The sequence below is a fragment of the Pan paniscus genome, chromosome 11, assembly GCF_029289425.2.
Source record: "Pan paniscus chromosome 11, NHGRI_mPanPan1-v2.0_pri, whole genome shotgun sequence".
Taxonomy (NCBI): Eukaryota; Metazoa; Chordata; class Mammalia; order Primates; family Hominidae; genus Pan; species Pan paniscus.
In genome coordinates this window covers 13,801,145-13,814,853 of record NC_073260.2, presented here as the reverse complement: position 1 = coordinate 13,814,853, position 13,709 = coordinate 13,801,145, and the positions used below count along the sequence as shown (strand labels likewise).

The window sequence follows — 13,709 nt, the reverse complement described above, 5'->3', positions numbered from 1 at the left end:
TGAGCCACCGCGCCCGGCCGTGTTTAAGCAAGTTTTAAAGTAAGTGCATACTGAGGTGCCAATTATTTAAAAATAGGTTGAATAAATATACTTCTAATGGTGGGTGGCGGGGGGGGGGCAGTGATAAACGATTCTAGCGTGAGCAGTTCCATGTGAGAGAGGTCACGCTTAGGGAAGGTTCTTCTAATTTGTCCAAGTTGAACCTAAGTGGTCTGTGTGGGTCAGCAGCACCATGGATTCCTAGTGTTGGCTTCCAAACCAAATCTTGCAACAAGGATTGACAACTGATAAACTTGGCTTGTGTCAGTAGATGTCACTACAGGCAGATACTGCCATCATACTAAGCTCATGGAGCCCCAGACAAAAAAACGTCATGTGGGGCCGCAGGGCAGTAATACCCCAAAGTAATTGAGAAGGAGGAAAAGAAAATGCTCTAACTAGCTAGTAAATATATTTCTTTATTCATACACACACTTTTTTTTTTGAGATGTCTGTCACCCAGGCTAGAGTGCAGTGGCGCAATCTCGGCTCACTGCAACCTCTGCTGCCCAGGTTCAGGCTATTCTCCTGCCTCAGCCTCTCCAGGAGCTGAGATTACAGGCGCCTGCCACCGTGCCTGGCTAATTTTTGTAGTTTTAGTAGAGATGGGTTTCACCATCTTGGCCAGGCTGGTCTTGAACTCCTGACCTTGTGATCTGCCTGCCTCAGCTGCCCAAAGTGCTGGGACTACAGGCATAAGCCACCGCACCTGGCTGTATTTTTTTTTTAATACAGTCTATACACTTCAGTATGAATGATTTAATCTGCTTAGTCCTAGAAAGTCAAAATATTAGCTGAAGCACAAGTAATTATAAGACAAAACACTTACACTCCTTGTAAGCTTCCAATTAATCAAACTGGGTGGGGGAAAGGCTTCATCTAGATTGGAAAAAAACCGCTAAGGAACAAGTACTCTAAAAACAGAAGCCCATCTCCTGTGTGAGGTATAACTTCACCAAGACTGTTAATTGCAATAGCAAGTATCACAAATACTACTCACTACGCTTGGGCACTGGAACAAAACAGACCAATTCCAAGTAGCTCATGTAACAAACGGGACCCAAGTTTCCAACTATGGAACATGGGAATTGCCACAAGGAGTTTGGTCGCATTCCCATTTCTCCATAAGAATCTCTAAAGGGAATGTGGCCAAAAAACATGGCAGAACTTCATATTGACGAGAAATCTGAAAGAAAAGCCAAGCCCCAAGCTAAGTTCTGGAAAAGCTTCCCAATGGTAGGACAGGCTGGGAAGGGCCTTAAGCCTAGGTTGGACCCAACCAGGTGGCTGACTCTCCACAGGGGCTGGGGGCCGATCTCAAAACCAAGGACCTAATTTGCTTCCCTAATACAGAGACATCTCCACAACCCTCCTCTCCATACGGCTTGCTGTTTAATCCTTGACATTCCATTTGTTAAAAAGCAAAAGCCGATGCTGGTCTGGCCAGCACCATCATCCATTTTAACTTGGTCAAGTTCTTGCTATTGAACAGCAGGCCTGAGAACTGTCAAGCTAATTTTACTGAACACTCTGTTACTGAATCATGCCTGAGTCCCGGCCATTCTTTACCTCAGAAGCTGGACCCCATCCCAGAACAATCTTTAAAAGTTTATTTTACTGATCAAAGCAAAATAAGAAAAAAGCTCTTTTTAAAAAACTATATTTAGGGAGCGATGCAGTAAGTGATACTTTGGCAAGAGTACTGAAACGTAAAGTGCCTTGTGCATTTATAAACTTGGGGGTATTTGCTCTGGCGCTAGGCCAGTGTGTGTTTGGAACAAATGCCAGTCAACCACGTTCAGATTTGCCTTCCCCTGCTTTCTCCTCAGAAGTCAGTATGCGCTCCATCTGTGACAATATGTTGGGCGATGGATGAGTAGGGCCTAAAAGAGAACACAAGTTCTCGGGTACTCACAAACTAGTACTGGCCTGGACCTCATGAACTGCCATCCACCTGGTTCTACCGGAACTACTGTAGATTTCAGTCTGCTTAGAAACTGCTTACGTTCCCTCCTAATCTGCTGCCGGCTGACAGCATTATTTCCAGCCAATATGTTTATCTTTTTCAGCAAAGGCAGACTAAAAGCTCAAAAGGAAGCCTTGTGTTTGGACTAATTTCCATAAATTAAAAGTGTCCTTTTAAAAGATTTTTGAGCAGAGGAAAATCCCCAGTCTGTATTTTTCTGTCATTTTACCAAAACGTACCTGGGTGACAAGGTTAAAGCAAGCAAAGGAAATCCCTGGCACTTATCATCCACAGGCATTACTGATAAATTGTGTGGTGGAGGAATAAAGGATTACCTTCTGTATTTTTTCATTACACTTTTCTTTTGTTACAGAATACATAAATCCATTGTGGCACAATGTAATATGTATCACTATGCTACACCTGCGGACGCTTCCGAGCGGCTGCCATGTCTGTGCAGTCAGGAATGATAAGTGAACCACCCGTGAATGTTAACGATAGTGATCATTCTGAGGTAACTCGGCTCTCCATCTTCCTTTACAGCCTCCGTGCTGAAGCCAGGGTAGCAAGGTTCATGAGAGGAAAATGAAAACAACAGCGAAGGGAAGGGGCACACACGGCCCTCAGAATGGACCTTCGTGAGTGTGCAGTATCTTACTCTGGGGCTCCATTTCCGTAAAAACGTGCACGTTAAAAGGAGAAAGAGGTTCTGCCCTGAGTGCTGCACATTCAGGCAGACCTAATAAGAGTTTCCTCAGGTCAGTCCCACGCTCCGCTCCTTTCCCTCCAGACGAATGCCAACTTTGGATCTTGTTCCACGTCTACAGCGCTTTGGGGGGAGATGGGCAGTGTTTTGTTTTTTGAGTAATACCCTCATATGTTTCCAAAACGTAAGAGCATAGAATGCAAGTGGTTCTCAGCCTCCGTCTAGGTGCAAGTGTTAAGTTATGCTCCCATTTAACAAGTGGAGATGGAGACTTGCCACCACAATTTTCAGCTTGACTTCCAAACATTCTGGGTTTTATGCCTCATTTCTTTATATCCAGGATTTTTTATGGGCTTTCTAAAAAGTCTATTGAAATACATCTTTTAAAGCCTTCACTTAATGTGGGATGCTGGGTTTGAAGCTGAGAAGACAATGATCCTGGGGGGAGTGCTGGTAGTGGGCAGGAAAGGAAGGGTGCTCCTGGTCCTGGCCTGCCTTCCCTGTGGCACATGCTCCAGTCTCTGGGTTAGGAGCTGTGGCGGGGTGATCAGCCCTCGGATGAACAGGCAGGCTACACACAGACTCAAAGTCTCGGCTCAGAAACCGCTCCTCCTCCTGCTCGCCTCAGGGACAGACAACCTGTTTTCCCCCAGAGCAGGGCATTCTAGGGACACTGAGAAGCAGCAGCTGCCCTTCCCACGGCTCCTTGGGCTGTCCATGCTGGGTCTAGGGTGAAACTCCATGTCAGGGAGCGTAAGAAACACTGCCAGGAGTGCTTCAGTCAATTCAAAGTTAGGTCCTGTCAAGTCTCGTAACCACTGAACGATGTATGGGCATTTTAAAAAGAGACTCCTCGCTTGAGGAGTTCAGCTCCGTCCCAACGCACAGCCACTCAGTTACCCCAAAGAAGTTTGTATGCCAGCACGAACCCAACGCAAGCAGGCTTTCTGTACTAAGCAGTAAGCGAGAGGCAATGGGAGCCACGGAGCCCACAGGGACACAGGTCTTCATCTGAAAAGCTTAGATTCCATCTTTAGGAACAGAGCTGGAACCAGAACTCAGGTTGGAAGGCAGCATACTGGAGAGGAAAGGGCATAGGCTGGGGGTTAAATACCCTTTGACCGAAATCTTGGTTCCGTGGCTAACGGAGATGTTGCTGTAACATGTGGGAACCTCAGCCGCATCCATGAAATGAGTAGGCTACTTCCCTATAGAATTGTCACGAGCATGAAACAGACAATGAATGCCAAGCACCTCACACTATGGCTGGCAAACAGTAAAGGGAGTCGACGTTAGTTCTCTTTTGTTCCCCTTGCCCTAAGTCATCATTCCAAGAGAAAAGGCCCCACCTCAGCCCCTCCTTCCCCTGCCTCCTAAGTAGAGACTGCTTATCGGGGGGTGGGAGTCTCAAAACTCACTGCCTGTCATTGGTAACACAGGGGCATTAAAATGTGTGATTTGTTGAGCTTGGTGGCCATATTCAGGGGCATTGTCAGTGAGCAGCCTGTGGCCCAAGCACCAAAACTTCCCAAGAGCTCCAAGGGGAGCACTCTGGGTTCAGTTTTCAAAACTTTCCTTTTTGAAAGTGTTAACTATGAAGCAGGTATGTTCCGCCTCAACTTAATTCACTGGCTTTGCATGATGATAATGGAAATTAAAAAATCATGGTGGTGTAGAGAATTTCAACAACATTTATTAAGAATTTTTTGATTTGCACAATACAAGTTGTCCACTGTTTAACAATTATAATAACAGCAACTACTATTTATTGAACACTTTCTATGGGCTAGGTGCTGTTTTAAGCTTTTTAAAAAATATCTGTATTGACTCATTCAATCCTAAAATAGGTACAATTATTATACCCATTTTATAGAAACTGAGGCTGAAGGCATTAGGGAATTTACCTGAGATCACTCATCTATTTAAAATCCTGTTTTGGATTCAGAAATCAACAATGTGGTCCCTAACCCAAGCTGCACAGTCCAGTGGGAGAGAAAGATAAGAAGTCAACAAACAATTATAGTTCTGTGTGACAGTCACAAAGGCGGAGGCAAGTTCAGAGTGCTGCCAAAACAAACATAGGGCACGTAACCCAGCCACACAGAGGTGAGAGGGTCCGGGAAGCTTCCTAGTGGGGATGATGTCTCAAAACGCAAACATCATTTAGCTCTAAACCATGCTAGGAGAGACGGTGGCAGCACCAGAAGGCAGCAGAGCACAGTAAGCTCTAGAATAAAGTGACCTGGTTTGGAACCCCACCTCTGCTTTCACGGATAACAACATAATCACTTTAACTTCATTTCCTCATCTACAAAATGAGGATGATAATTATTCTTGGATTTTAAGATTGTTGTAAAGGCAAAATACTTCTAAAGTACTTACCATAATATCTGTCATATAATAAATGCTTATAGATGAGCCATTAGTTAAAAAAAGATAAATGCTTAATAAACAGTTAATATATAATAAGCATAAGCATTTTCTTCATATGTACAATGAAGTAATATATAATGATGAGACAATAATATTCAATATTTATTGAGCACTTACTTTGTTTAATCCTCCTAGAAAAGATAGGTGTTATTATGAGTTCCATTTTATAAAAGAGAAAATTGAGGTTTGGCAAGGTTGAGACATTTGTCTGGAGTTATATAATAAGTTAATACATTATATAACTAATAAGTCCTGAAGGAGCCAGGACTTGAACCCAGATCAGCTAGACTCCCAAGTCTGTGTTTGTTAATCCCTCCACAGCCGCAAAGGGAGTCTTAGGGACTCGGGGAAAGAAGAGACTTCCAGGGAGCACATCTTCCATACCGGAACCACTGATCCAATCTGTGGAAAAGGTTCAACTTCCACTGTAACAAATTCAGCTTGACTATGAATGTCCAGACTCTTAGACTAACCATATGACCTACAGGATTTTTAAGGAGACCTTGGAGAATGTCATGGTTTCAAAAGCCACAGTCTCAGTTTGCAGAAGTGGGAAAAGGTTGCTACGAGCAGTTCTCGAGTCTCTGGTCCTGACCAGTTCCCAATAGTGATGAAGACACACTCTAGTTCCCAACCTGCTCTGGTCCAATTCCATGCATGTTCATTCTCCAGCATTTCAAGGTAGAAAATGAAAATATATGAGCAAGAGAAGGCCTTGTAATAACTGCAGCATGCCTGCTTTAAAATAAGTCCTCTGAGTATGACTTTATCCATAAAGAGTTTACACTAGTGTGAATGCCACATTTTGTTTCCCCTTAGACTGACCAAAAATTTTTTTTAAAGATCAAAGCGTACTGTGGGAGCATGCGATGTTTGACATTGGACAAAGTACTCTTTTTCAAAACAGACATTTTCCAAAAACATAACTCGCTAGACTAATGGGCAGTGAGAAGCCAAAATGACTGCCCTCCGCCTTCTCCTTGTGTATCTTTGCCAGAGTCCTTGGGACTTGCCAAATCCGGTCATGCCTGCTTAGCTTGCTCGACTGATTGTGCCAGAAAAGAAAATAAGACACAGATGTATTTGAGCTCTTTGAGATGCCAGTAAGAGAGACAGCTAATGGCTTCATTTCCACCCTCCCCTTCCAGCTGGGCACAGGTGGGGGATAATGAGGTCCCTCTCCCTAATCAAACTCAATTATTTACTACTCTATATAACCGCAAAGACATTCACATTCCGTTCAGAATATAAAACACACCGTGGGCTACTTCCAACCACTGCCACTGGGTATTTATAACAAACTCAAGTGGCTAACAGTTTGCCTTGGCAGGAGTTTAAGTGTGTAAAGTTTTGCAAACTGTTTCTGTTCAAATATGTCCTGCTGAAATGGGGTCCCAGGCGGGGTTCCATAACTGTCAGGTCAGTGAACTGCATAACATCTGAGAATGTATTCACCATGCAGTGCAGACAGGATCTGGAAATCAAACGCTTCGTTCTATCACAACCTTCTGAGAAGCATCACAGTTTTTTCAACAGCAAGACTGACATTGTATTAATAAACATTCCAAGTCACTAGCCTGACATGTACATAGCAGCAGCTGACAGACTCCGACATAAGCTGAGGGGAGAACAGAGGAAATCAAAATGAGACATAGTAACTAAACACGGCCAAAGGGGGAAGCATCACCAAACCAATCACATGGGCTCAGAAATGGGAGCTCCCCGACTTTGAAGACACATATTAACTAAAGCAACAATCTGGTATAATTTTTAGATACAAAGTAAGTTGATGGTTATCTAAAATGTGTGCTTTTATGGTAGGAACAAAGCGAATCCTGGCACAATTTCAAGACATTCCAGTGAGCAAAACATACATATTTAGCTTGTCTGACCTTTAAATTCTTAGAAGTGTGTAATTAATGCTTTCCATCTTTATTACTTGCTCCAATATTTCTGTCACTTTAAACAGACACAAAGAAAAATCCTTTCTTTTCTCTAGACAGTAGCTGTTGCCAAAAAGGAAATCAAGTCAGATTTACAAATACAAAATTAAACAGGCTGCATATGTTACATTTCCATACACGAGGACAATCTGGACAATGAAAATGTTTGCTAATACAACAGAATGAAAAGAAACAACACACAGTTGGTCCTCTATGAATCAAGCAAACAATAAATAACCAGGATAATTTATACTCATTTCGTCAGGCCTGGTTACAAAGAACACAAGCATCTTCTTTTATTCCTTATTCTATTTTAGCTCTGCCTCTTACCAAACAGCATGGCCTTGAATTAGTAACTAACTACCTGTCTCTGAGCCTCAGCTTACATATTATAAAAGTGAATTGCGTATAAGAAACTTTACTGATGGGGTGTGGCCAATTTTAAAATATCATAAAAAAGAAATAAATGATAAAAAAAGAAATAAATGAGATAGCATCTATTGGAGGTATGAAACTGAATGAGTGTGTGAAAATATTCTCCCTGCCCTCCTCTTTTTTTCATTCTCTAGACCACAAGGCAATAGCATATAACAGAAGGAAAGGCTTCAAGCTAATGACACCCTTTAATAAAGGTCTGGTCACTTGGGGTATACTGTGGATTTATCATCAAGAAGGTAAACTAAAACTCCCCACTCTTCTGAAAAGCCCAGTAAAGAGCATGAATGAACTTAGGGCACGCCTCTTCAAAAAAGCAGCTCATCGTTCCCTTTCTGCAGAGCCAAGAGAAGCCAAGGTAGTCTCTGGGAGCCTGCCCAAGGCAGCCCAGCTTCTGGGCTAAGACCTTCCACTGTTACCTGACAGCTGTTACCCAAAGAGCTCTTGGTTAGAACTGTTCCTTCCTCATGTTCCTCTAATATATCAAATATTTAAAGGAAAATACATATATATATAGGAGAGAGTTTAACTGCTCTGACTTCTAACCTAAGGAGATTCTGACCATTTTATTGGCCTTGACTTTTTTTTTTTTCCTTTAATGCCCTTCTTCCCCCACTCCAGAGCAGAATCCTGGCATGAAACTTTAATGTCAACACATATAAGGTAATAATACTACCACAGTTGTTTTTGTCATTGCCACTTTTGAACTCAATTCAGTCTCACAAATTCTGACTAAATTAGGCCTGTGTTGGGAATGGGAGAAGGAGACGAACAAGGCAGGTCCCTATCCTTGAGAGGCACTTAGCCCACTCAAGATCTCATTCTCCCTTGTCCTACTTTGTCTAAAGGAACAGTAGGCTTTGGCTTGGTCACTGCAACACTTCTTGAGATGCTGGGCACTATCTGAGCTCCAGCTCTTTATCTGGTTTTGGGGGTCAGCCAAAAACCTTCCCATTCCTCCCACTCCCTACTTCTCCTCTCTGACACTACTGATATCCAAACATCTTTACTGCTAAGCTCAAAGTAGTCAGCAAGTTAGGGATTTCCATTTATAGATATATTTGCTCTGTCCAAAATCAATCAGGAACAATGGATAGCTTAGGAATCCACTTGAAGATTTGTTAAAAGAGGCAGTTTCCATTACCAGGCTCCTAATTTGCAAGTTGTTAGAATAATCCATTCTCCTTCTCTGAACAACAACTCTGTCCAGGGGATTCCTGGGGCCCAGGGGTTCTAGAGGGAAAGCTAGATAGATCTAGTCCTGATTTAGTAAGAACATCAGAAGACATCCAATTTCACGTTCCCTCCACAGAATAATTTTCCAATGAGAAATTCATTAATTAGTTCCCCTTTAAAAAATGTAAGTAATTATAAAATATAATTCACAATCTTTGCATGATGGAATGAAGACAAATTTAAAAATTTCTTTTATATGCAGAAACAGATCTATTTCCCAATTTTGCTATAATGGACACATATTAATTATATAATAAAAAATAACTCAAAGGAAGGTTAAACCCCATTCTCACCTTAGTGTAAATTATTCCCACTGAGAATCCCTGACAGAAATAACAATAGCAACTATGTAACACTTCCTACATGCCAGAGTCTCAGCTAATATTAATAATCACAGCAGCATTTCCTGAGGTTCAAGAGCCCCCAGGAATCAACAGATGAATTTACAGACTAAGTTTCAGAATTTAAAAACCTGTTTTCTCACGGTGATGTGAGCCTCTAGTTCCAGCTACTCAGGAGGACTGTCTGAACCCAAGAGTTCCAGTCCAGCCTGGGCAGCATAGTGAGACACTGTCTCTAAAAATTTTTTTAAATTAAAAACAATTTTGATTTTAGTCAATGAAAAGCATATAGAGATGTATTATCTATACATATCAATATATGTATGATATGGATGTGTAGATATATATATCTATATATGCTTTTCATTGAACTAAAAGCAAAATTATATGTGTCACCACATATTTTATATATGTCACTGTGTGTGGGGGGGGGGTGTATGAGATAAAGATACAGATATAGGCCCCTCCTCACTCCCCATCTTCCATGTTCCCCATTTTCCACCCACCTGGGGAGCCCTGAGCCACTGCCTAGAGGAGAAATACCCAAGAGAGCCACCTGGCCCACATCAGACAAATGTGAACAAGAAATAAAATTATTAGGCTGGGCGCGGTGGCTCATGCCTGTAATCCCAGGGGAGGATTTGGGAGGTAGAGGCAGGCAGATCCCCTGAGGTCAGGACTTCGAGACCAGCCTGGCCAACATGGCGAAAACCCATCTCTACTAAAAACACAAAAATTGGCAGGGCATGGTGGCAGGTGCCTGTAATCACAGCTACTCGGGAGGCTGAGGCAGGAGAATCGCTTGAGTCTGGGAGGCAGAGGTTGCAGTGAGCCAAGATCACGCCATTACACTCCATCCTGGGTGACAAGAGTGAAACTCTACCCAAAAAAATGGGAGGGGAGGGGAGGGCAAGACAGAAAGAAAGAAACTTATTGGGAAAATCCAGAAGTTGACCAACAAACCTACCCCATGCCCATTTGTCTATGTAGTCTACGGCTACTCACACACTACAATGGCAGTGCTGAGTTACAGAAACTCTATGGCCAATAGCCTAAATATTTACCATCTGGCCCTTTGCAGAAAAAGTTTGCTGAGCTAGAAGCGGTGGCTGAAGCCTATAATCCCAGCACTTTGGGAAGCTGAGGTGAGCAGATCACTTGAGTCCAGGAGTTTGAGACCAGCCTGGGCAACACAGCGACACTCTATCTCTACAAAAAATACAAAAAGTATTTGGGCATGGTGGTGCATGCCTGCAGTCCCAGCTACTTGGGAGGCTGAGGTGGGACGATTGCTCGAGCCTGGGAGGCAGAGGTTGCAGTGAGCCAAGATGATGTCACTGCACTCCAGCCTGGGTGACAGAGCAATACCCTATCTCAAAAAAAAAAGTTTGCCAACCCTAGGATAAGGTGGCGAGATTTGGGGGGTTATGTGTTCCAGCAGCTAGAGTTATTTAACATAACTAACAAACCTAGTAAAAGTCAAATGGCATTACTGCAAGCTGCATACAGAACTTGTTTGCTGAACAGAGAAAAATGGTGACAGAATTCAGTGGGCACAAGGATCTCTATGAACAGTCTTGCTGGTCTCTGAAAAATCTGTGCTGTTTGGTGCCAAGTCACACTATACACAAGTATCAGTCAGGCAGAGCCCACTTATGTATAGACCAAGCAACAGATAAAGTAGAGTGACCAATCTGGTTTACCTAGGATGGAGGAAGGGGTTGGAGGTGAGCATCAGGGAGTGCTCATAGATTCAGGACTTTCAGTTTTGAAACAGGGAGAGTCCTGGACAAACCATCACAAATTGATCACACTAACAGAAAGCGTGGTGGGCCAAACGTAAAGTAGAGTTTTCTAGGTTAGGAGCGGTGGCTCATGCCTGTAATCCTAACACTTTGGGAGGCCGAGGCAGGAGGACTGCTTGAGCTCAGGAGTTCAGGACCAGCCTGGGCAACACAGTGAGACCTTGTCTCTACTAAAAATAGAGTTAGTTGGGCATGGTGACACATGCCTGTAGTTCCAGCTACTTGGGAGGCTGAGGCAGGAGGGTCCTTTGAGCCCAGGAGTTTGGGGCTGCAGTGAACCATGATCACATCACTGCACTCCAGACTAGGCCACACAGCAAGACACTTATCCAAAAAAAAAAAAAAAAAAAGCATTTTCTAGTAAAGAACATTTAAAATTTATGTGTTTGTGTGGGGGGACACATTATAAATCAATTGGCCCACTAAAATAATGGACTAGTAGTTAAAAATACACTGTTTAAAAGGATGTTAATCATGATGTCTCATATGAAAATCAAAAGACTCAAGTTGACAAGTAAAACATTTAACACCCAATTAAACCCAACATCAGCAATGTTTAATTTCAGCAAAACATCATCTGTTACATTAAAGTTGTTAATTTGTATTTTATTAATGTTATAATTTTATCTGTATTTAGTTTGTAATTTTGTTTAGGTTGTGTAAAAACATTGAATTTATAGCTAAACATTACAGAACTTTGTATTTGCATGTATCTAAGTAGCATTATTAAAAAACTCATTTGGATAAACATTGAGACTTTAGGAGAATTTATTTCCCTTTAAAAGAGTTCTGTACCTAACTTACATTTAAGAAACTCCCTCATGACAATTCCATGAGATAGTTACTGTTACCCAAATTTTAAAGATGAAGAAACTGAGACTTAACAAAGGTAAGTAAAATTGTCTAAGGTCATGCATGTAGCAAGATACTAGTGAAGCTGAAACGTGAACCCAGGTTTGCCTAAATTCAAAGTCTGTGCTGCCGCACTTAGAGGGAAAGATGGTACTGGAGCCCCGGGAATAGCCGTTGTGAGGGCCTCTAAAGGTCAGAAGGCGACCTGGGCTTCCTGGTATTTGAAAGGCAGGAACGGGTGTAAAAAAGGGGAAGAGGTCTTAGAAAGCAAGGTGGGACACAGTGCTGGGTCAGGTGTCCTCCTGGCAGCCCACAGACACCTGAAGTTTCAGTCATTCCTTCTCCATGAAGCCCTGTGCTGGGTGCTCAGGATACAGAGAGACAATAAGACTGTGCCTTCCTAGTCTTCAAGAAGTTAATGGTCTTGCTACTAACTCAGAGGATGTGTGCTCATAAGAGGACTCATTTGAAAGTATGTAGATCCTCGATGTTTACCCACTGCCCATGTTCACTCGAAGTTATTCCAATTCAGCTTTTTCAGTCCAGCTGAGCAATGTCCACCTAAACACTACCCCTCCTCTGCTATAAAACAAAGTCGGAGAAGAAAAACGTAGAAGTGGCAGAGATCTACTCAGTAACCCATTCAAGAAATACGTGTGACAGATCTATCATAGTAATGGAGTGATGGTGAGTATTGTGGGCACAGATAATTCAGTTCTTGCTCTCCAAGGGTTGTTTATTAATAGTAACAATAACAGCAGCTAACACTAAGATGATGCGTACATATGCTAAACACTGTTCTAAGTGCTTCAGATCTATTAACTCATTTAATCCTCATAACTGATCTGTGAGGTAGGTATTATTATCTCCATTTCACTGAGCCACAGAAAAGTTAAATATTCATCCAGGACCACACACACTAGTAAGGGCAAGGCTAGGATCGGCATCCAAGCGATCTGGCTCACAGCCCACCATGCTGTCGCCTACTGCACTATAGCAGTGGCTGAATGTCAGCCTTAAGACAGTGAGATTCACAGGTTAAACCAACACCAGATTCCCCAGCCTCAATCTTTCAGCAGAGGGTTGGAAAGGGCATAGACTTTAAAGTCAGGGATGGCGTCAAATCCAGGCCTAAGAACAATATTGCTCACCCTCAGGTTCCACGCCTCTAAATTGTTCATAAAAACTGGGCTATTTTGGGATTAAGTGAGATAGCATATGCATAGTTGGCCCTTAGTAAGTATTAGTTCACTCCCTATGTCAAACCTACTTCCCTCTTTCTGTTTCAGCTTAGTGTCTTCCCAGCCACTTCTTGTCCCTCCTCTACTGGGAGACAAATGGAAGGAGGAAAGGGGGGAAATGACGAGGAGGAGTAGTTACGGCTTTATTTATTTTGCTGGGATTTCCTTCTCTGAAACTTTAGACACATCCCTACAGACTCCTGAAGGTCTGCTCTGTTCTGCATTTGTAGGAGAAGCTTTACTAACTTAGAATATAGACCAGAAAGGCGAGTAAGAGGTTGCTGAACCAAGAAAATACACACAGGGCAAACGGTCAGTAATCTGTACTATTTCATCAGACGACTGAGAAAAAGAAAATTTATTGACACTTTTGTTCTTAATGCTCACATATAAAGATTTCACTTTACCTCGTGTTTTCAGAAACACTCCAGACACATCAAATAAACTCTCTTGAATTTTAAAATAGAAAAAGGATTGACTGGGCTATGTGTGTGTCTGGGAGTGGGAACACAGGGATGGGAGTAATTCAGGATCAAAAAACAGAGTATTAAGTTTAAAGCAGTTGTTACTCTCTGCCTTCCCCCTCCTTCCTATTCTCCAGAAGGCAGGGTTCATAGTGAAACACTGTGTAGTCTTAGATGCCCCTCCTGGAAAGGCATATGAATCCTAGCCCCACTCCACTCTACTGAAAACTCAGTGATTTAAAGCCTCT

The 13,709-nt window shown here is 42.5% G+C and overlaps 1 protein-coding gene across 8 annotated transcripts in view; it reads right to left on the bottom strand.

The window, feature by feature from the left end:
- MAPKAP1 (MAPK associated protein 1) overlaps positions 1–13,709 on the bottom strand; it is a 265,297-nt gene that overhangs the window by 102,824 nt on the left and 148,764 nt on the right. The gene's annotated exons all lie outside the window — the stretch shown is intronic.